A 26,636-nucleotide genomic window follows, 5' to 3' on the forward strand; every position below is an offset into this window, starting at 1 on the left:
CTGGGTGCGAATCTCGTGCCCATCGCTGTGCCCCTTGTTTGTGTGAATATTTTATTATTGAAAACAAATATGTTGTTGTTTAATATAAATTCTATCCCTTTTAATATAAAACTTTTTTGATTTTCGGGCATAGTGTTATCAGTATCCAAAAAATATCTTACTGCTTCGAGGCCTTTATTATGTACGATGCTTGTATATAGAGCTGTGACATCACAGGTTGCTAACCTATAGTTGTCACACCATTCGAGACTGTTTAGAAGAGTTAGTGCATCACTTGTATCTTTAAGGTAGGTAGGTAGTGTTTTTACATATTTTTGTAACAGGATATCAATGTACTGGGACAGGTTCGCTGTCAGCGAACCTATCCCAGATATGATAGGCCTGCCAGGGGGAGCTGTTAGATGCTTGTGAATTTTAGGCAAGAAGTAAAAGATTGCCATTTTTGGGTATTCTTGATTTATAAAATTGAATTCTTTGGTTGTTAGTATATTATCATTTTTTGCCTCAGTTAATAATGATTTTAGCTTCCCTGCTGTCTTATTCAAGGGATTAAGTTTTAATTCCTGGTATGTGGTTTTGTCATTAAGTATCCTATTTGCTTCCTCCAAATAGTACTCAGTATCCATTACCACAATTCCCCCGCCCTTGTCGGCGGGTTTTATTGTTATATTTTTATTGTTTTTTAGATTATCCAGTGTTTGTTTCTCATCTTTATTTAAATTATATTTTGTTTTTACTTGATTATGTTTAAACTTAGCTAAGTCTTTCTGTAACATCTTTTCAAAGATTTCAATATGACTTCCTTTTTCATGAGTTGGATAAAATGAAGATTTGGGTTTCAAGGTGGTGTGTATAACATTCGGTAAATACTTATGAAAGATAAAAGTTACAGGTGTGCTCAAGATGAAGATCTAATCAGGAAAAAGCAAGGACTTTAAATGGATGAAGATGGTGATGGATTGTATCCTTGACAAAGCTAATAGGCGAAACGTACGTTGGACGTCACACGCCATTACGTCACAAGGAGGGATGGATTATTTTCTTTAACAGGCACTCCTGTAAACCATGTTGTTATATTGTTTTGGAATAGAGATATTCTAGATGTTAAAAAAATGTAATGGTATACAGTATTTGCCTTGAAAAGTAACCAGACCCCAGAGTGATTGTGTATTGTTTTTAATACATTGTGACAATAAATTGAAAACAGTTTTACTCATTATTAAGTGCAATTCTTAGAGCTAACGTAATTTTATTTCATGTGAGTACCGGTTCATTTTGCTGAATACCAGTGTGATTATACAGCTGCACTGTGAAAGAACAAGAAAATTTTGTTCATTTGCGAACATACATGCACAGAGGACTTTATCTTCGAGTCATTTATAGAAAAGTTTACTTATATGTGCACAGTGTACTATTGTCACATTTTTTATTATATAGGTATAATTATTGTTTTAATTAGCATAGGCAGCTGTTCTATATACCTATGAATATGAATGTCCTTAAAGGAAACAGCTCATTACTAACTAAATCCTGCTATCCTAATACTAAATTTATATATATAATATATTATATCTCCACAGATTATACCTAGGTAGGCTCAGGAGCTGCAAATGCACTACTGGGTACTAGCTGGTGATTGGTGGCTGCATTTTTTTCAATTATTCACCCAATGAGCTCATCTTGCTCCCAGTTGTACATTGCTGTTCTGGGACTGAGTTTTCAAAAAAGGAAATCAAAAGAACAAAGCAAATGTGATCATAGAAGCAAATTTAAAAGTTGTCTAAAAATTCAAGCTCTATCTGAATCATGAAGGTTTAACTTTGACTTTGCTATTCCTTTAAAATTGTAAAACAGACATATGCATATTTAGAAATTCCACCCACTTAAAAACCAGTTTTGCAAATGTGTTTTCAAAGTGTTGCCATTGTATTTATTGTTTTTCTGCATTTGTAGCAGGTCCCATTTGTTGTACAAAATATCATGTATTGAGCCCCTTAATAAAACTAACCATCACACGCCAGTTTCTGTTCATCCTTTTAGCCCTCCCCAAACACAACCACACCCTCAATCACTCTTCCCACCTGGACTGAACCCGCAAACTGGACTGGATACACGTTCCATGTCACTGCAAAACACCCAGCACTGGGTTCTCACCAGCACTCACAGACAGCTGTACAGCTCCCAGTAACTCAGGCAGTTAACCCTGACAAATTTCTGGGCAAAGCCAAAACCACAATCAAAAGTACATAATATCTGAAATCTCTTCAGTTAGTATACACCTTTGTTCGTGGTCTTGAGAAAGGGATTTAGAAGAAACCTGACTTTAAGGATTTTGGAAATGAAGAAGTATTGATTCTCTAAGAAAATCCTGTGCCTTTCTGTGAAAGACAGACACACACATACATATATATACTGTGTATGTATATGTATCTATATATATATATATATATATATATATATATATATATATATATATATATATATATATATATATATAGAGAGAGAGAGAGAGAGAGAGAGAGAGAGAGAGAGAGAGAGAGAGATAGATAGATAGATAGATAGATAGATAGATAGATAGATAGATATATATTGATATATATTTGTATTATGTATATATATATATATATGTAACATTTAAAAAGCTTAAAATGCATAAGAGATATACACTATGATTTTCTTGCTACTAGCAATGAGGATTGCTGGGTAGCAAATTCACAGACCAAAGTGTGAGAGTGTTTGCCAATTATCTCCTAACAGCTATAAAAGCTGTAAAGATAATTATAGTTATCCTTTTTTAAGCTTAACTACTTCCTGGGTTTTATATATTTGCCAAAGTGAAAGAATATGTGTTGACCATCAAATACTTCATGAGGAGAATATTTGATTCTGCTATTAGTTCAATCCATGATATTAACTCATGTAACTAATACTATTTTAATAATTCAGATTTCTAAATTATTTAACTTACATTAAATGAAAGGGTTATTCATAAGAGCATGTCATTTTCTCACTACTGGCCCTGCAAATCTATGTTATAACACGGCCAATTGGCTGCCAGCAGGGGGGTGTCAATCAACCCGATCGTACTCGATCGGGTTGATTTCCGGCGATGTGTGTCCGCCTGCTCAGAGCAGGTGGACAGGTTATGGAGCAGCGGTCTTTGTGACCGCTGCTTCATAACTGCTGTTTCTGGCGAGCCTGCAGGCTCGCCAGAAACACGGGGCATCAAGCTCCAATCGGAGCTTGATAAATATGCCCCTATGTGCAATTAAAAATAAAACAATTTACAGTGTCCTTAGTATGTACGTGTTTTTTGAGTGATCATCTCTGGGGTTAGAATTATTAATCTTCTTTTTCAAGTGTTTGTGTGCTTGATGCATCACACTGTTTGAGACCCCAGTGCTCAGCTCTCTACCAGTTTTACGCTCCAAGTTTGATGCATCCTGAGTTGCATTTCCACTGTCGTGGATGCCGGGGTGGGAGTCAGCCAGGTGACTTTGATTTTCCAGTCTGCTCTCTTTTGCACTGTCAAGTGCTAGATTGTTTTTCATTGTTTAAAGTTTTATGCCTCATGTGTTGCCTTTCTACCATTGTGGATACCGGAGTGTGAGTCAGCTGGATGGCTCTGATGGTTCAGCCTGCTCTTTTTGGACTATTGAGTACTAGATTGTTTGTGAGTATATTGTAATACTCCTTTGGGTTTCTAAGACTGCCAAATGTATTTCACTATTGGGCGCCCTCTTTCTCTTTCAACTTATAAATCTATATGTTTACTACCCATGAAGTGGTTGAACACATAGGTAATGTTCCACTCTATAGCCGCAAAGAACTGCTAGTCATGAGCAGAAACTGCCGCTGACTCAATCATCAGCGCTAGTTGCATGACCCAGCTGGCTGGCTTAGCAGCAGTTTCAACTTAGTGTCAGCAGTTCTCTGTGGCTCCCAGCACTAATTTAACTATGTATTTAAACACTTTGGGCTAGATTACAAGTGACGTGCTTCATTTATTGCGGCTCACGACAATCAATTTGAGCTCAAACTTAATTAGCGTGCATCGGGATTAACCGACTGAAGGCTTGGGGGACGATTTATTAAGGCCCGCACCTGTTTCTCAGATACGTTTGGGTAGATTGACACCCCTTGTTAGCAGCCGGTTGGCCGCAAATATGCAGGGTGTGGCATTGCACAAGTATTTCACTAGAAATGATTGTGCAATGATAAATTCCGACAGCGTATGTTGTCGACATTTATCGATGTCTGTCAGCACATTGTTAAATCGGCCTCGGTGTAAATTGTAAGGGTTAAAAAAAAATATGCCTAAAACACAACCTAAATACATTTAAATAAAGTGATACACCCATATAAACACTATCTAAAATAGTCATATAAATATTAATAATAAAAATGAATAAAGGAAACGGTATATAGTCTATATTGTATACATATATGTCTAAAAATGTGTATGGGTGTATATATATATATATATTTATGTGTGTATTTATGTATATATATTTATATGTATATAAACACATATATACACATGTATACACATATATACACTTTGGAGCCCTTTTCACTCGTATACATTAAAACCTGAAAAATCATTTTTAAAATTTTTTAATATTTTATATAATTTATTTTTACTGTTAATTTGATGTAAATAGTTTACATTCCAAGGTACTTCACATAGAACATGTTCTTAGTATTTTTAAATATATATATCTGTATATATCTATATCTGTATATATCTATGTCTGTATATATCTATGTCTGTATATATCTATGTCTGTATATATCTATGTCTGTATATATCTATATCTGTATATATCTATGTCTGTATATATCTATATCTGTATATATCTATGTCTGTATATATCTATGTCTGTATATATCTATATCTGTATATATCTATGTCTGTATATATCTATGTCTGTATATATCTATATCTGTATATATATATCTGTATATATCTATGTCTGTATATATCTATGTCTGTATATATCTATATCTGTATATATCTATATCTGTATATATCTATGTCTGTATATATCTATGTCTGTATATATCTATGTCTGTATATATCTATATCTGTATATATCTATATCTGTATATATCTATGTCTGTATATATCTATATCTGTATATATCTATGTCTGTATATATCTGTATATATCTATATCTGTATATATCTATATCTGTATATATCTATGTCTGTATATATCTATGTCTGTATATATCTATATCTGTATATATCTATATCTGTATATATCTATGTCTGTATATATCTATGTCTGTATATATCTATGTCTGTATATATCTATATCTGTATATATCTATATCTGTATATATCTATGCCTGTATATATCTATATCTGTATATATCTATGTCTGTATATATCTATGTCTGTATTTTATATAATTTATTTTTACTGTTAATTTGATGTAAATAGTTTACATTCCAAGGTACTTCACATAGAACATGTTCTTAGTATTTTTAAATATATATATCTGTATATATCTATATCTGTATATATCTATGTCTGTATATATCTATGTCTGTATATATCTATGTCTGTATATATCTATGTCTGTATATATCTATATCTGTATATATCTATGTCTGTATATATCTATATCTGTATATATCTATGTCTGTATATATCTATGTCTGTATATATCTATATCTGTATATATCTATGTCTGTATATATCTATGTCTGTATATATCTATATCTGTATATATATATCTGTATATATCTATGTCTGTATATATCTATGTCTGTATATATCTATATCTGTATATATCTATATCTGTATATATCTATGTCTGTATATATCTATGTCTGTATATATCTATGTCTGTATATATCTATATCTGTATATATCTATATCTGTATATATCTATGTCTGTATATATCTATATCTGTATATATCTATGTCTGTATATATCTGTATATATCTATATCTGTATATATCTATATCTGTATATATCTATGTCTGTATATATCTATGTCTGTATATATCTATATCTGTATATATCTATATCTGTATATATCTATGTCTGTATATATCTATGTCTGTATATATCTATATCTGTATATATCTATATCTGTATATATCTATGTCTGTATATATCTATATCTGTATATATCTATGTCTGTATATATCTATGTCTGTATATATCTATATCTGTATATATCTATGTCTGTATATATCTATGTCTGTATATATCTATGTCTGTATATATCTATATCTGTATATATCTATATCTGTATATATCTATGTCTGTATATATCTATATCTGTATATATCTATGTCTGTATATATCTATGTCTGTATATATCTATGTCTGTATATATCTATGTCTGTATATATCTATGTCTGTATATATCTATGTCTGTATATATCTATGTCTGTATATATCTATGTCTGTATATATCTATATCTGTATATATCTATGTCTGTATATATCTATGTCTGTATATATCTATATCTGTATATATCTATGTCTGTATATATCTATGTCTGTATATATCTATATCTGTATATATCTATGTCTGTATATATCTATGTCTGTATATATCTATATCTGTATATATCTATGTCTGTATATATCTATGTCTGTATATATCTATATCTGTATATATCTATGTCTGTATATATCTATATCTGTATATATCTATGTCTGTATATATCTATATCTGTATATATCTATATCTGTATATATCTATATCTGTATATATCTATGTCTGTATATATCTATATCTGTATATATCTATGTCTGTATATATCTATGTCTGTATATATCTATGTCTGTATATATCTATGTCTGTATATATCTATGTCTGTATATATCTATGTCTGTATATATCTATGTCTGTATATATCTATGTCTGTATATATCTATATCTGTATATATCTATGTCTGTATATATCTATGTCTGTATATATCTATATCTGTATATATCTATGTCTGTATATATCTATATCTGTATATATCTATATCTGTATATATCTATGTCTGTATATATCTATGTCTGTATATATCTATATCTGTATATATCTATGTCTGTATATATCTATGTCTGTATATATCTATATCTGTATATATCTATGTCTGTATATATCTATATCTGTATATATCTATGTCTGTATATATCTATATCTGTATATATCTATATCTGTATATATCTATGTCTGTATATATCTATATCTGTATATATCTATATCTGTATATATCTATGTCTGTATATATCTATGTCTGTATATATCTATATCTGTATATATCTATATCTGTATATATCTATGTCTGTATATATCTATATCTGTATATATCTATGTCTGTATATATCTATGTCTGTATATATCTATATCTGTATATATCTATGTCTGTATATATCTATGTCTGTATATATCTATATCTGTATATATCTATATCTGTATATATCTATATCTGTATATATCTATGTCTGTATATATCTATGTCTGTATATATCTATATCTGTATATATCTATATCTGTATATATCTATTCTGTATATATCTATGTCTGTATATATCTATGTCTGTATATATCTATATCTGTATATATCTATATCTGTATATATCTATTCTGTATATATCTATGTCTGTATATATCTATATCTGTATTATATCTATATCTGTATATATCTATATCTGTATATATCTATGTACTGTACTATATCTATGTCTGTGATATATCTATGAGTCTGTATATATCTATATCTGTATATATCTATGTCTGTATATATCTATACCTGTATATATCTATCTACCTGTATATATCAATATCTGGTATATTCTTATAGCCTGTATATATCTTATGTCTATAGATATCTATGTCTTGTATATATCTATAGTCTGGTTATATATCTATATCTGTAGATATCTGATGTCTTTATATATCTATATCTGTATATATCTATATCTGTATATATCTATGTTTGTATATATCTATATCTGTATATATCTATGTCTGTATATATCTATGTCTGTATATATCTATATCTGTATATATCTATATCTGTATATATCTATGTCTGTATATATCTATATCTGTATATATCTATGTCTGTATATATCTATATCTGTATATATCTATATCTGTATATATCTATGTCTGTATATATCTATGTCTGTATATATCTATATCTGTATATATCTATATCTGTATATATCTATGTCTGTATATATCAATGTCTGTATATATCTATATCTGTATATATCTATATCTGTATATATCTATGTCTGTATATATCTATGTCTGTATATATCTATGTCTGTATATATCTATATCTGTATATATCTATATCTGTATATATCTATGTCTGTATATATCTATGTCTGTATATATCTATATCTGTATATATCTATATCTGTATATATCTATGTCTGTATATATCTATATCTGTATATATCTATGTCTGTATATATCTATATCTGTATATATCTATGTCTGTATATATCTATACCTGTATATATCTATACCTGTATATATCTATATCTGTATATATCTATGTCTGTATATATCTATATCTGTATATATCTATGTCTATATATATCTATGTCTGTATATATCTATATCTGTATATATCTATATCTGTATATATCTATGTCTGTATATATCTATATCTGTATATATCTATGTCTGTATATATCTATATCTGTATATATCTATATCTGTATATATCTATGTCTGTATATATCTATGTCTGTATATATCTATGTCTGTATATATCTATATCTGTATATATATATCTGTATATATCTATGTCTGTATATATCTATGTCTGTATATATCTATGTCTGTATATATCTATGTCTATATATATCTATGTCTGTATATATCTATGTCTGTATATATCTATGTCTGTATATATCTATGTCTATATATATCTATGTCTGTATATATCTATATCTGTATATATCTATGTCTGTATATATCTATATCTGTATATATCTATGTCTATATATATCTATGTCTGTATATATCTATATCTGTATATATCTATATCTGTATATATCTATGTCTGTATATATCTATGTCTGTATATATCTATATCTGTATATATCTAAATCTGTATATATCTATGTCTGTATATATCTATATCTGTATATATCTATGTCTGTATATATCTATATCTGTATATATCTATGTCTGTATATATCTATGTCTGTATATATCTATATCTGTATATATCTATGTCTGTATATATCTATATCTGTATATATCTATGTCTGTATATATCTATATCTGTATATATCTATATCTGTATATATACAGTATCTCACAAAAGTACACCTTCACATTTTTGTAAATATTTTATTATATCTTTTCATGTGACAACACTGAAGAAAAGACACTCTGCTACAATGTAAAGTATATAAAAATTAGGGATGTGCATGGGAAAAAAAATAGTTTCTTTAAAAATAAAATTAGTTCATTTTTGTTCATGGTTGCATTTGTTTCAAATAATTTTGTCGGACATTTTCATTGTAGCTAAAATTGAATTTATACATTGAATTTTTTTGCACAGCACTTTTGGTAAAACTAAAAAATGTATTTAGGGACTGCTGCTGACTGTGGCACTGAAGGCTCGGGTGGAGGGAGTGAAGGAGGCTATGGACACTTCCGGTGGTTTAGTCCCAGTAGCTATGATGGGGATACTTGCACTACTACTTTTTTTAAGTGGGTCAGAGTCAGTAATAAATAATTTACGTATAACATGAATAGGGTAATTAGTCTTATATTAGCGATGATTCTATATATATATATATATAGTAGTGTTTTATAACCAACATAAACAAATATTTACATACATATGCACATATATAATATGGGATAATATATATTTATATATTTTTTTATTTTTTATTTTATGTGTAATATATATATATATAGCATTCTAATATTTGCTAGAAAAGGGATTGTGTAGCAATTGGTGTGATAATACAATGCATTACCTGTCATCTGTTTTTAGCAAACTCATTAATCTGATTGGCTGCTTGTGAGACTACAGGACCAATAGTACACATGGAATAGGTATTTAAAGTTAGGGTAGTTAAGGATCAATATGGTCTATGATATAATGCAGGAAGCTGAAATGCGTAAGACAGAAGATCCGCCTGTAGTCTTACCGTATTATTTGTTGTTAGTAGTGCTGCTAAGCCTATATGATGTTAATAAATGCACTTGAATTTTGAGCCGCCTTGTTACCTTGGATTTTATCTACATTACCTAGCGATGGAGATCGTATAAGGAAGGAAGGCTTGATTCATCTGCCCCACGTTCCACCACCCAAACAAGCAGAGTACACACACAGAAGCCAGGTGAATGACGAGCCGGGTGAATGAAGTCATCAGCGGTTGCCGGGTCTGACACGCTGACTACACAGACAAAAACCAACAAATGAGAGCACGGTGGAAAATCGGACAGAAGCAGGTTTTGGTAGAGCTGACAAGAAAGCCAAAGTGAGTACCACAACTGCATATAATCCGTAACTGTGACTTACTGTGACTAAACAATTATTGTGGACTGAGCTAAGTGAAGGATTACAGGAGTCCTTATTCACTAGCACTAGCACTGAGTTTGGGAACCTTGTCAATCAGTTAATACCGTCTAACAATACGGCATAAAGCTGTCAAGTGTGGCTTATATGTAAAATATTTACCGGTAGAGTGACCTCCACTTTTTTCTTGATTTTATACTAATCCAGTCACTCAGAAGAACACTCCCGGTTAAATATACATGTTAAAGCTTGATTACTGCAATTTGATACACGCATATCACAAAGTGGTGGAGAGGATTCACTTAATGTACAAATAATAAAGAGTGTTAAAGTGACAGTATATATATGACTGCATACATTAACAAATAAACACATTAGCAACTCTATTTATACGATCCATAAGCTAATTTATAATGGCACGGCACTACTACTCATTACAGACAGTAGCCAACCTAGAAGGTGACAGACCTAACATTGAAGACACCTTTGTAAAGAAACTGAATACATTGGACATTACAGATGTCTTTATGACTATGGAAAAGGCTTTACCTAGAGAATACAAACTCTGGTGGGATAAACGCTCTCTAGAAAAGTATGCCTCCCTACAAATGATTCCTAGAGGTTTACGACTGAGAAAGTTCCCCACATTCCTGGTTACAGATGATAAATTTCACTCAGAGTGGAATGAGATACTATCTGAGTGCTCATTGAGATTGATGTCACTCATTATACGGTTTAAAGAGGAAAAGTTAACTGAGGCCAGAGTAAACATAGAGAATCTTCAAAAGGAGTTAAACAAGTTTGTAGAACATCCAGATTATACTAAATTAGATGGCGTACTAAAGGAGACAGTGGATAGAGCTAAAAAGAACTGGATGTGATAACATTTAGAAAATATACCAGAGATTCAGAAGATTATAAAACCAATAGAGTATATAACTGGCAACCTAAAACAGGCAATAGGCAAAGAAAACAGAGACGTCAACAATATGGTAAAAAAAACAGATGAAAAGAAGAACCATCAGGGAGGCGGGGCGTAGCTGTGCAAGGAAATGCACAGTAGAGAAGCTCCGTAGCCTTTTTTTGCTTCCACAGCCCCCAGTTGCACTAAGAGAAAGTGAACATAGAGGTGGAACAAACCACTCAGCACCGGAGATAGCCGACAGGAGAACTTACAGGGCTTGCAGCAGATTACTATAAAGGACAGCATGTAATAGCCACTTAGTCCGACGAGGCCCGGATGCCATCTTGGAATCAGGCCTGCAACACCATGCCGCTACGCCACCCGACAAATGACCTGCACTGGGAGTGAGAATAACCCTCTGCAGACGCTAATCTTCTGAGGTGAGAGCTGGCACTGTTATCAACAAGATCCTGTATGGACATAACCCACACATAAACGAGTAATGCCCCCTTTATTAAATACCATCAGCATATGAGGAAAGTTAGTCTGATGAATATGACAGACCTATAACCAAACACCTCCCCTAAGAAGATATCACCTACCAGGGCTCAGGAGCATTAAAAACAGAGACATTGAACAAACCACTTAGAGCCTTAGCAAGTGCAATACACTTGGTTGTCCATTGCATATGGCAGCAAGAAAGTCAAACAGAGCGCGCAAAAAAGAGACAGCACTAAATACACCCTCAGTAAGTTCTTTCTTTTCTCCACAAGAGCCAGAACCACAACCATTGCAAGAAGGCACTGAGCTATCAGCCACAATGGCAGCACAAGCTCTTGCCCCAGGCCCTCAAACCCCCTTTGACCAGCTGTCCCAAATACAAAGCGCAGTCTCTGCCCTCTCATCCAAGGCAGATATCGCTGATTTTAAAACCTTCATAAGATCTGAAATCTCCTCTATCAGGAAAGACATTATTGAGCTAGGCTCTAGAATTGAATGCCTGGAGGAAGGCCAAGAACATTTGGAAACAGAAGTCAGCAACAATATTCAACACCTAAACTGCCAAGATCTCGCTATACAAGAGCTACAACTGAAAATCGAAGATCTTGACAACAGGAATAGGCGCAGCAATCTAAGAATTAGAGGAGTCCCTGAGGAAATTACACAAGAAACCCTGACTTCCTACCTCCTCCAACTATTTAAACATTTGGATCCATCACTAGAACTATCAGACTCTTCCCTTGAAAGGGCTCATAAAGCCTTATGCCCAAGACCAAACCCAGAAAGTCCTCCCCGGGACATAATTATTAAGTTTGCCTTTTATAAGCACAAAGAGGCAAGAACACAAGGATCCGTATCCTTCCAAGGACACAATCTTCAGATTTTCCAGGACATCTGCCCAACCACGATTGAAAAAAGATGCTCTCTCAAACATATTACATCAGTATTACAAGAGAATAAAGTAAAGTATACATGGGGATTTCATTTAGCCTACTGATTCAAAAAGATGGTAGAACTCTTGTATATAAAGATGCTGAAGACCTTGAACCTCTTGCTAAAAGCCTCAATCTGACATTCCCACAACCGCAAGCTCAGATACAGGAAACCGTACTAGGAATCCTGATACCCTAACAAAACCGCAAAACTCACAATGGAACACAGTCTCCAGAAGAAGAACCAAAGATCCTTTGATTAAGTGAAACCGCACATTGCCCAATATGAGATGCAAATCTCCCTAAGATGACAGACGCCTTAACCGGAGAAGGTCGTATTAGCCTAATAATTACAGTGAAATGTACAGGTATAGTTTAGGTGATATCACAAGTTATAAAACTCAATGCTCAATAATGGTAACTTCCTGGGACATTGCTAGGGACCTGAACAGTTGAGCAAAGTTATAGGTTTTTTTTACAAGTTTGTATTAATTTACAGTTTATTGTTTATAACTTTATAACGATTATAATAAATGATGTTCTAGGAAATATATGTTTACTTATAGATAGAGACTGTACTACACTTATTTTCCTTCCCCTTTGCTGTATTTATGACTTCAACCACTGTAGGCAATATAAATAACATGCTTAGTAACAATAAGCATACAAACTTGTTCACTTTAAAATACTAGAATAAAGGCCGAGGAGCAAAGAAATGCTTCCTCAATCCTGTCACTCATGACAACTTTATGGTTGTTATTTCATGTAATATGCTACACTATCACCTTTCTATCTCTCTCTTTGCTGCCACTAGTGCCTGAAGTCACTGCTTCTTGAATGAAAATCTCCTATAATACACTTGACACCAGCCACATGTATGTTCTAGTACTATTGTTTTTCAAACCGCCTAATTATGGCTAACCCCAACTCAAAAAACAAAAAAAAATCAAAATTCCATAAGGATACAAACAATAAACTCCAAAGACCTTAATATACCATCTAAGAGAACACAAGCTATTAGGGAATTTAATGCACACAAAACAGACTTAGTGTTTGTCCAAGAAACACACTTCCTCAAAAATAAAGAACCCCTAACTTTTTCACTCAAATTTGGCTTATGTTACTACGCTTCTCATGCTAAAGCAAAAAAACAGGGAGTTGGAATATTAATTTCGAAAAACATACCTTTCACAGCACTCAAAACACTAAGAGACAAAGAGGGCAGATATATTGTCTTGGTAGGACTCCTATACGGCCGACTGGTTACACTAGTCTCTGTGTATGCCCCGAATTCTAAGCAACCAGCCTTTATCAAAATAATCACCAACCTCATACTAGAGCACCAAAAGGATATACTAATCTTGTGTGGAGATCTGAACTTGCCTCTAGACCCATCATTAGACTGTTCATCTACATACTCCTCGACTCCATCTTCACATATAACCCATACCAATGCCTATCTCAGAAAAATTGCTGTTCACGATCTCTGGAGGGTTTCTAACCTAACCATCAGGGACTATACATTTTTCTCCCACCCCCATAAATTGTACACCAGAATTGATTATATTTTTACAGACGTCACAGGCCTATCCCTATTCAGTTCCTCACAAATATCTCCCATAACTTGGTCAGACCATGCATCAGTCATTGGCACACTAAAATGGCCGTCTAAACCAATCCAAGATTTTATTTGGAGATTGGATGACAATCTTATATCAGACCCAATGATGAGCCAACAGATTTCACAATCTATTTCAGAGTACTCTGTTCATAACACCACACCAGGCATATCTTTCAGTGACATATGGGAAGCACACAAATGTGTGATAAGAGGTGAACTAATGAGTATAAGGGCCTCCATAATGAAACAAAAGTGTATATATTTATCCTCTATTCTAACAAACATAGAAACACTAGAGCAACAACATAAATGTCCCCCTTCTAACCACACTGTACTAACCAAGCAACAATCAGAAAGGGGGAAACTAGCATCCTACTATAACAAAGAGCATAAAAATCAAATGCTAAGATTACAACAAACACTTTATGAAGGGCGCAACAAATCAGGTAGATCTCTGGCACGATACCTAAAGCAAAAAATGCAGAAATCATACATACTACACATCAAAGATGACCAAAACAAATCCCATTACTCCTTCAAGGCAATATTATTATTATTATCGGTTATTTGTAGAGCGCCAACAAATATCAAATACTTTTAGAGATTATTGTCAAAAACTTTATTATTTTAAACTACCAAACTAACATAATGTCTATGGAAAGCAAACAGAGAACCAATGCAATATCCACATATTTATCCTCCCAACATCTAACTCAAATTTCTAGCTCTCAGAAAGAACAATTAGAGGAACCGATATAAATAGATTAAATTAAGGCAGCCATTAAAGATCTCCCAGCAGGCAAGGCACCGGGGCCTGATGGATTCAGAAATAGATATTACAAACAGTTCCAGGAGGAGTTACTTCCACAATTATCCAATTTCTTCAACTATATAGACGAATCTAAAGTTTTTTCCTCTCGGTCATTAGAAGCTCACATAACCCTGATCCCAAAGCCTAATAAAATGCTAGATCATCTATCTCACTTCAGACCTATTTCCATCTTAAATTCAGATGTAAAGATATATGAGAAAATACTGGCAAATCGTTTGAATTATATACTTCCCAAGCTAATCCATCAGGACCAAGTGGGATTCATACCCAAAAGGGAAGCCAAGGACAACATGGTCAAGGCCTTAAACCTCATCCATTATGCACAAGACAAGGATATCCAAGGTATCCTGCTGTCTCTTGATGCAGAAAAGGCCTTTGACCATTTTGACTGGGATTTTCTGTGCTCCACACTAATACATATGGGCCTTGGCCCACAAATACTGAATAGGATATTCTCTTTATGCTCCCATCCCAATGCCAAATTGCTTATTAATGGCACCGCGTTGCATCCCTTTTCAATATCCAATGGCACCAGACAGGGTTGTCCTCTTTCTCCCCTCTTATTTGCCTGCTTCATAGAAACCATAGTGACTAAAATAAGACGCAACCCTTTTATTAAAGGTATTCAAATCGGATCACAATCATATGTAATGGCCCTCTTTGCTGATGATATCTTTTTCTCTTTCACTGAGCCAGAAACCTCTATCCCTCCACTGATACAAGAATTCCAAACATTTCATATACTTTCAAACTTTAAAATCAACGCATATAAATCTGAAGTATTAAATATTAACCTTGACGACCGCACCCTACACATAGTTAAAAAATGTACCCCTTTTACCTGGTGCCGACACTCACTCCACTACTTAGGGATTGATTTGACAAGGACAATAGAAGAAACATATAACAGAAATTACGAGCCAATTAAGAAAGCCATTGTTAGAGATCTTTCTTCATGACTGTACCAAAAAGTTGTCATGGATGGGCAAAATAAATGTCCTTAAAATTAATATATTCCCCAGGCTACTATATATTATGTAATCTTTACCAATACCAATACCCAAAAATTATATACCATCCATACAGACCTTCCCCTCTAACATCACTCATAGAAAATGGGCAATTCTCTTTAGACCCCAATGCCATACCAGAAACACCAGATAAGTCTATACGAGACATCACAATTCATATGATCACCTCGGGCACTCGTTGAAAGGGGACTCACATGTTTCAAAAGTTGGTTCACCTACCACCGAACGCATCACTATATCTCTCAACATGTACACAGCAGGAACATGGTCAGACCACTGACAAACTACGAAACTTTGTGTATCAGACAGCCACCAATAACTCACACTCTTTCATCAATCTATAAAATCCTAAAAAAAAGAACCATCAGAAAAAAGTTACATTTTCAGATACAGATCCAGAGTCTAATGAAGAAGAAGAACTCTCTGACTTGGTGTCATTTATGTCAGGAGAACAATCATCACAGGATGATACAAGGACTGAAACAAGGAGTGTTGTCAATATATCACAGTGTATGCCCCCAGCCAGTACTAGTGAAAGTATTATAATACAGATGCCAGCGGTAGAATATATAGAGCCAGTAGTTAGACAGAAAGTGGTAATGCAGACCAAAATACAGAAGGGCAATAAGTATAAACAGACACAGTCTGAATCACATAACATCACAAATGTACAGGGTAACCAGGATTTTCACTTGGTACAACACCAACAAAGAGGAGGAGGCAGAGGAAGAAACTCAGAAAGAGGAGGGATAATGATACAACCATCCACAACACATCAGGGATACCATTAACAGCTGCAGAAATATCAGTATTAATCTTAGGCCTAAATTTTGTGCCAACAATACAGTTTGATATCTTTGAAACGATAATGGATCTGAATAGATTCAACAAAAGCCTAACTATTAAAAAGTTCTATAAACATAAACCCATACCTCTACAAGACATAGCTAATCCAAAAGATACAAGTCCCCAATATGATTAGTTTAATTTCAAAGAGGCAAAAGACTTTCTGTCTCTGCACTCACTTGAAATATGAAAAATGCAGACACAGATGTAAGAAAATATTCACATAATGGATATAAGCCAAAGTCTATATTTTATCCAACACAGATCAGGGGTTATGCCTTAGAAGCCTTTCATAAAAGGGTAGAGGAGGACTTAAAGGTTTTGAGTTAAACAATAATCGAACAATCTAATAATCTGTCACAGGAACAGAATCAGGCCATAAATAAGCTACAAAAGAGTAATGATATAACAATTAAGCAGTCTGATAAGGGTGGCTCCATTGTGGTATTGGATAGAGCCTATTATATATCAGAAGCTGAAAGGCAGCTGAATAATTCACTGGTATATATCAAACTTTCTGGCGATCCAACAACCACATTTGGAGCCCAATTTTATGATCTGCTAGATGATGGCAGGCATATGGGTATCTTTGATGATAATACATTTAATTACCTTTATGTGGAACAACCGGTAGTATCTATCTTTCACAACCTGGCTGGTGGGAGCTTACCCATGTGTATACAGATTTAAATCCATAGTCGAAGTTGATTGTGGGTTACAAGAGATTCATTAATGACCTCTTATTTATCTGGCAAGGGTCAGAGGAGAATAGTACAAATTTAGTTGATTTTCTAAATGGAAATTCAGTGGGTCTAGAGTTTACTTCATCCTTTAATAAGGACAAAATACCATACCTTGATGTAATACTGATAGGTAATCCTGCAACTGGCAAAATAGGGACCTCACTTTACAGAAATCTGATTACGAGAAATGCACTCTTGCATGCAGGAAGCTGTCATCCCAAACATACAAGCTAAGTAACTGTTAAAGTGATGACAGCTTTCTGCATGAGAGTGAAATGCTGAGTGCAAGATTCCTGAAAAGAGGTTATGACCAAGGAACTATCCAAAAAGCACTTAATGAAGTGAAATTAAAACTGAGATTTACTTTATTGGATGACATATCCAAGAGGGAGGAACGTGTAGATAAACATACCTTTGTCACCACCTACAGTTCCCAATATTATTCAATCTGCAACATAATAAAGAAAAATCTTCCCATTTTGTTAGCAGATGATGACCTTAAAGATGAAGTCAAGAATGGCTGTTATTGTATACCATGTAGGAATGTTACCATTGGAAACATGGTTTCACCCTCTATGTTGAAGAATCTGGCCCCAAAAGGTAGCTGGATAACTACTAAGGGTCATTTTAGATGTGGCAGAAGTACCTGTAAAGCATGTGGTTATGTGACAGTTGGAAAAATATTCCAGTCACAGGTGACACAGAAGGTGTTTTCCCACTATCAGTGTACTAACTGTAAATCAAATTATGTGATTTATGTGATCAAATGATCGTCATGTAAAAACAATATGTTGGCTGTACCTCTAGGGAGGCTAGAGGGCAGGTTAGAGCACATATATATATATATATATATATATATATATATATATATATATAATATATATATATATATATATATATATATATATATATATATATATATATATATATATATATATATACAGTAGTGCTTCATAACCAACACAAACAAATATTTACATACATATGCACATATATAATATGGGATAATATATATTTATATATATATTTTTTTATTTTATGTGTAAAATATATATATATATATATATATATATATATATATATATATATATATATATATATATATATATATATATATAATATAGCATTCTAATATTTGCTAGAAAAGGGTTTGTGTAGCAATTGGTGTGATAATACAATGCATTGCCACCTGTTTTTAGCAAACTCATTAATCTGATTGGCTGTTTGTGAGACTACAGGACCAATAGTACACATGGAATAGGTATTTAAAGATAGGGTAGTTAAGGATCAATATGGTGTATGATTAAGGCAGGAAGCTGAAACGCGTAAGACAGAAGATCCGCCTGTAGTCTTACCGTATTATTTGTTGTTAGTTGTGCTGTTAAGCCTATATGATGTTGCAATGAAGATGTTTTTATACTGTTACTGACTGTTTATAAATGCACTTGGATTTTGAGCCACCTTGTTACCTTGGATTTTATCTATCTATATATATGTTTTTGTTTTGTTAAAAATAAAATTAGTTAATTTTCATTCATGGTTACATTCGTTTCAAAGAATTTTGTCCGACATTTTCATTGTAGCTAAAATTTAATTTATACATTTTATTTTTTTGCACAGCACTTTTGGTAAAACTAAAAAATGTATTTAGGGACTGCTGCTGACTGTGGCACTGAAGGCTCAGGTGGAGGGAGTGAAGGAGGCTATGGACACTTCCGGTAGTTTAGTCCCAGTAGCAATGATGGGGGTACTTGCACTACTACTTTTTTTAAGTGGGTCGGACTCAGTAAAAAAATAATTTACATACAACACTGACCGCAGGTAGCGATGTCGCGAACAGTTCGCCGGAGAACAGTTCCCGGCGAACATAGCTTGTTCGCGTTCGCCGATGCGGGCGAACATATGCGATGTTCGATCCGCCCCCTATTCGTCATCATTGAGGAAACTTTGACCCTGTATCTCACAGCCTTCAGACACATTTGAGCCAATCAGCAGCAGACACTCCCTCACAGACCCTCCCAGCTCCTGGGCAGCAGCCATTTTAGATTCATTACGATCTTGCTTTCTTAGTGAGAGGAGGTTTAGTGTTGCTGCTGCTGACATTATAGGGAAATAGATAGCTAGGCTAGTGTATTTAGTGTCCACTACAGTCCTGAAGGACTCATCTAATCTCTGCTGTAAGGACAGCACCCCAAAAAGCCCTTTTTAGGGCTAGAACTTCAGTTGTTTTTTTTTTTATTTGTAATTTTATTTGCATTTGCCTGGCTTTCAGCCTGTGTGTGAGGCTCACAGCATATACTGTGATTAGTGCCACCACTGATATCTGCTTAACATTAGTGTAAATTTAAACAACAAAACTTTAAAATCATTTTGCTAGTGTAATCTAATTTCATTTTCTATTAGGCCTCATATCTGCTTAACATTATTGTAAATTAAAAAAAAAACTTTTAAATCATTTTGCTAGTGTAATCTAATTTCATTTTCCATCAGGCCTGTGTGTCAGGACAACATCATATAGTGTGATTAATAGCTCTTTTTTCCACCACTTATATCTGGTGTAACATTAGTGTAATTTTTTTTTACATCAGTCCTCCTCTAGTGTTATTTAATTTTAGTTGCCAGGCCAGCCTGGCTGCCATTAGTGCCAGCCTGTGTGTTAGGCTGCCTGCATATACTGTGCCTACTTCCATCCTCAGTGCTAGTCCACCACTCCTATCTGGTGTAACATTAGTTTAAATTTCATTAAAAAAAACTTTTACACCAGTCTTCTAGTGTTATTTAATTTTAGTTGCCAGGCCAGCCTGCCACTAGTGCCAGCCTGTGTGTCAGGCTGCCAGCACATACTGTGCCTACTTCTATCCTGAGTGCCATCACTCCTATCTGTTGTAACATTAGTGTAACTTTTAAAAAAAAAAAAACTTTTACATCAGTCTGCTATTGTTATTTAATTGCAGTTGCCTGTCTGCCAGCGTGTGTGCCAGGTCCACTTTCCAACTAGTGCCACAAATCATATTTGTTATAACAGTAGTGTAAATATTTTAAATAAAAACTTTTTTGACTGTGAATCATCAGTCTGCTAGTGCAATTGAATTGCAGTTGCCTGCCTGCCAGCGTGTGTGCCAGGCCCACTTGCCAACTAGTGCCACCAATCATATTTGTTCTAACAGTATTGTAAATATTTAAAATAAAAACTTTTTTGACTGAGAAACATGAGTCATCTAGTGTAATCTAATTGCAGTTGCCTTCCTCCCAGCGTGTGTGCCAGGCCCACTTGCCAACTAGTGCCACCAATCATATTTGTTATAACAGTAGTGTAAATATTTAAAAAAAATATTTTTTGACTGTGAAAGATCAGTCTGCTAGTGTAATCTAATTGAAGTTGCCTGCCTGCCAGCGTGTGTGCCAGGCCCACTTTCTGCCAACTATTGCCACCAATCATATTTGTTATAACAGTTTTGAATATATTTAAAATCAAAACTTTTTTGACTGTGAATCATCAGTCTGCTAGTGCAATTGAATTGCAGTTGCCTGCCTGCCAGCGTGTGTGCCAGGCCCACTTGCCAACTAGTGCCACCAATCATATTTGTTCTAACAGTATTGTAAATATTTAAAATAAAAAATTTTTTGACTGAGAAACATCAGTCATCTAGTGTAATCTAATTGCAGTTGCCTTCCTCCCAGCGTGTGTGCCAAGCCCACTTGCCAACTAGTGCCACCAATCATATTTGTTATAACAGTTTTGAAAATATTTAAAATAAAAACTTTTTTGACTGTGAATCATCAGAGACCGCATGTTTTATTATTATACTTTGTCAGGGTAATTATATATCTATCAAATCTATCTATTTATCTTCTATCGATTCTATCTAACTATCAATCTATGTATATCTATCTATCAAATCTATCTCGTGGCCGGACTGTTTTGAGACAGCCACTTGTGTTTAGGCCAAATTTGAAGTAGGAGGACAGACCAATCATCTTCTTCCATCTCCCTGTTCCAAAAATGCAGCCTATATAGACCTCCCCCAATAGGGGGAGTAACAGGTAGTAGGTCCCAGACTGCATGTCTTATTGTTATACTCTGTCAGGGAAATCCTATATCTATCAAATCTATCTATTTATCTATCAAATCTATCTAACTATCAATCGTATTTATCAAATATAAATTGCATCTATTGATCCATGTAATTTGTATCTATCAAATGTATATTGCATCTTTTGATCTATGTAATTTGTATCTATCAAATGTATATTGCATAGATTGATCTATGTAATTCGTATCTATCATCAAATGTATATTGCATCTATTGATCTATGTAATTTGTATCTATCATATGTATATTGCATCTATTGATCTATGTAATCTATGTATCTAACTATCAAATCTATCTAACTCGTGGTTGTGCAAATGGACAGTTTGCAGTTGTTTGCGGTGCGTTACACGGGGAGTTTGGTCTGTCACTGTGAAGCGGGCGTAACCCTTACACTACCTGATCGATACTACATCATACCTGATGTTTTAAAGCACGTTATTCAAAAAAAATTTAGGAATGTTAGGTGATTAACCCCTTAACGACTGAGGACGTGCAGGGTACGTCCTCAGAAAAAAGGCAGTTAATGCCTGAGAACGTACCCTGCACGTCCTCAGTGTGGAAAGCAGCTGGAAGCGATCCTGCTCGCTTCCAGCTGCTTTCCGGTTATTGCAGTGATGCCTCGATATGGAGGCATCCTGCAATAACGTTTGTAAGCCATCCGGTGCAGAGAGAGCCACTCTGTGGCCCTCTCTGCACCGGAGATCGGTGGCTACCGGCGTTGGTGGGTGGGAGCCGGACCGGGAGGCGGGTGGCGGCCATCGATGGCCATGTGGATCTGAAGGGGGGCGGGATCGTGGGCGGGGGTGGCTGGGGGCGCGCATGGGCGCGCGCGCGTGCACGGGAGGGTGGGGGCGGGCGCGTGCACGGGGAGGGAGCGGGTGGGAACCGCTACACTGCAGAAAATGGGGAAATAAAAAATATAAAAAAAATAAAATCTAAACAATCAGCAAGGTGGTGGGGGTTTGTTTGTGGGGGGTGGGGGGTTGGGGGAAGCTACACTACAGAAAAAAACAAAAAAACCCCAAAAAAAGCACTTTTTATTGTAAACTGGGTACTGGCAGACAGCTGCCAGTACCCAAGATGGCCCCCAATAAGGCAGAGGGGAGGGTTAGAGAGCGGTTTTGGGGGGGATCAGGGAGGTTGGGGGCTAAGGGGGGGATCCTACACAGTAGCATATGTAAATATGCTAAAAAAAAATTTCATTTTTTTTTAAAAACCCTTTTATTTTAGTACTGGCAGACTTTCTGCCAGTACTTAAGATGGCGGGGACAATTGTGGGGTGGGGGAGGGAAGGGAGCTGTTTGGGAGGGATCAGGGGGTGGGATGTGTCAGATGGGAGGCTGATCTCTACACTAAAGCTAAAATTAACCCTGCAAGCTCACTACAAACTCCCTAATTAACCCTTTCACTGCTAGCCATAATACACGTGTGAGGCGCAACAGGATTTAGTGGCCTTCTAATTACCAGAAAGCAACGCCAAAGTCATATATGTCTGCTATTTCTGAACAAAGGGGATCCCAGACAAGCATTTACAACCATTTGTGCCATAATTGCACAAGCTGTTTGTAAATGATTTCAGTGAGAAACCTAAAATTGTGAAAAATTTTACGTTTTTTTTAATTTGATCGCATTTGGCGGTGAAATGGTGGCATGAAATATACCAAAATGTGCCTAGATCAATACTTGGGGTTGTCTACTACACTACACTAAAGCTAAAATTAACCCTACAAGCTCCCTAAAAGCTCCCTAATTAACCCCTTAACTGCTGGGCATGATACACTTGTGGTGCGCAGTGGCATTTAGCGGCCTTCTAATTACCAAAAAGCAACGCCAAAGCCATATATGTGTGCTATTTCTGAACAAAGGGGATCCCAGAGAAGAATTTACAACCATTTATGCCTTAATTGCACAAGCTGTTTGTAAATGATTTCAGTGAGAAACCTAAAGTTTGTGAAAAAATTTGTGAAAAAGTGAACAATTTTTTGTATTTGATCGCATTTGGCGGTGAAATGGTGGTATGAAATATACCAAAATTGGCCTAGATCAATACTTTGGGATGTCTACTAAAAAAAAATATATACATGTCAAGGGATATTCAGGGATTCCTGAAAGATATCAGTGTTCTAATGTAACTAGCGCTAATTTTGGAAAAAAATGGTTTGGAAATAGCAAAGTGCTACTTGTATTTATGGCCCTATAACTTGCAAAAAAAGCAAAGAACATGTAAACATTGGGTATTTCTAAACTCAGGACAAAATTTAGAAACTATTTAGCATGGGTGTTTTTTGGTGGTTTTAGATATGTAACAGATTTTGGGGGTCAAAGTTAGAAAAAGTGTGTTTTTTTCCATTTTTTCCTCATATTTTATAATTTTTTTTATAGTAAATTATAAGATATGATGAAAATAATGGTATCTTTAGAAAGTCCATTTAATGGCGAGAAAAACGGTATATAATATGTGTGGGTACAGTAAATGAGTAAGAAGAAAATTACAGCTAAACACAAACACCGCAAAAATGTAAAAATAGCCTTGGTCCCAAACGGACAGAAAATGGAAAAGTGCTCTGGTCACTAAGGGGTTAAGGCCCTTTAGGGCTTAAAACCAGACTCTGCATCAACTATGTAATTTTCCGTGGGAGTTTTGCCATGGATCCCCATCCGGCATGCCACAGTCCAGGTGTTAGTCCCCTTGAAACAACTTTTCCATCACTATTGTGGCCAGAAAGAGTCCCTGTGGGTTTTAAAGTTCGCCTGCCTATTGAAGTCAATGGCAGTTTGCGCGGTTCGCCGGTTTGCGAACAGTAGCGGAAGTTCGAGTCCGCAGTTTGCGAACCAAAATTTTAAGATTTGCGACATCACTAACCGCAGGACGTGACCCAAACATTCCAAACACTCTGCCAGTTGTTACACTTATAGTTTTTTTCTCAGCTGGTGGCTCTGGCAGAGATTCAAGAAAGGAATTAAAGAACACTTTCTGAATGGTGGGGTGCCACGGCCAACACTGCTGGTCCCAGACACTGAAACAAAACGCCTTCTACCTCTGTCTCTAGCACTACTGCTGGTGCTGGTGGCAGTGGCAAAGGGTGCACCATTATTGCTGTCGTGATTTTGTCTGAAGTGGGGGCTGCCCCTGATGGTGTTTTGACTCCTGTAGTAACTGAATAATTAATCAGTCTGCTGCAGCAGCTGCACTTGGAGGGGGCAGGACCCTTCTTGTCACGTTATTTTTATGCATTTTTATTTACTGCTTGTGTTTTTTTGTTTTACTTAGTAACTCATGCCTAGATTACGAGTTTTGCGCTAAACAGAGTGCGAAACTAACGCCAAAAAATTTGCGTTACTTCACTCTCCATATTGCTGCCATTCCAAGTTACTGAAAAGCCTTCTTGTGCGTGCGATATGGTGGCTTTAAGTTCCATATCGCACAAAATCCAAGGGCTGATTTGACATGCTCATGCACACTTTCCCCCATACACATCAAAGAATCAATTAAATAAAACTAACACCTGAAGTGCAGAGTGAAAAATCTCTGTAAAGCAAAGTTATGTTTAAACCTAACACCCTTACAAAAAACCCTAGTCTAAGCGCCCCGAATCTGCTGCTCCTGACGTCGCCGACACTAAATTAAATTATTAACCCCTAAACCTCCGGCCTCTCATATCGCCGCTACTAAATAAACCTATTAACCCCTAAACCTCTGGCCCCCCACATTGCCGCTATTAAATAAACCTATTAACCCTTAAACCCCCAGCCCCCCACATCTCTGCCACTAAATAAACATATTAACCCCTAAACCGCCAGTCCCCCACATTGCAAAACACTAAATTAAACTATTAACTACTAAACCTAACACCCCACTAACTTTAAATTAAAATTAAAATATAACTATATAAGCATACAATAATAATAATCAAAATTACCAAAATAAAAACACCCCTAACCTACAATAAACTACTAATAGCCCTTAAAAGGTTAAACAGCTCTTGAACCTGTAAAATTGGCTGTTCAAATCAGCCAATAGGATTTCAGTAACTCGCATCCTATTGGTTTTGAACAGCCAATAGGATTTAAGAATCAAATCAGCCAATAGGAATGCAAGGTACGCCATTTTGAAAGGCTACCTTGCATTCAACTTCAGTGTATGGCGGTGACCGTATGAAGAGGACGCCTTGTGCAGGATGGGATCGGCTTCCAGGATGGCTCCCCTCCACGCTCCCGGGATGAAGATAGAAGACGTCCCCAATATGGGTGAAGGTGTCGCCGACTGGATGAAGACTTCTCGCCACCTGGATGGAGACGTCTCGCCACCTGGATGAAGATGGATGTCCGGACTTCAGGAACCGTGAGTAGATTTTATGGGGTTAGGTTTTTTTTTTCTTTTTTGGGTTTTTTTTTTTTTTAGATTAGGGATGGGCACTTGTAAAAGAGCTAAATGTCCTTTTAAGGGCAGTGAAAAAGAGCTGAATGCCCTTTTAAGGTCAATGCATATACAAATGCCCCTTTAGGGGCAATGGGTAGTTAAGGATTTTTTAGAGAGTTTTTTTATTTTGGGTGGTTGTTTGGGTGGTGGTTTTTACTGCTGGGACTTTGTATTTCTTTACAGGTAA

This window comes from Bombina bombina, chromosome 8 (assembly GCF_027579735.1).
Source record: "Bombina bombina isolate aBomBom1 chromosome 8, aBomBom1.pri, whole genome shotgun sequence".
NCBI lineage: Eukaryota > Metazoa > Chordata > Amphibia > Anura > Bombinatoridae > Bombina > Bombina bombina.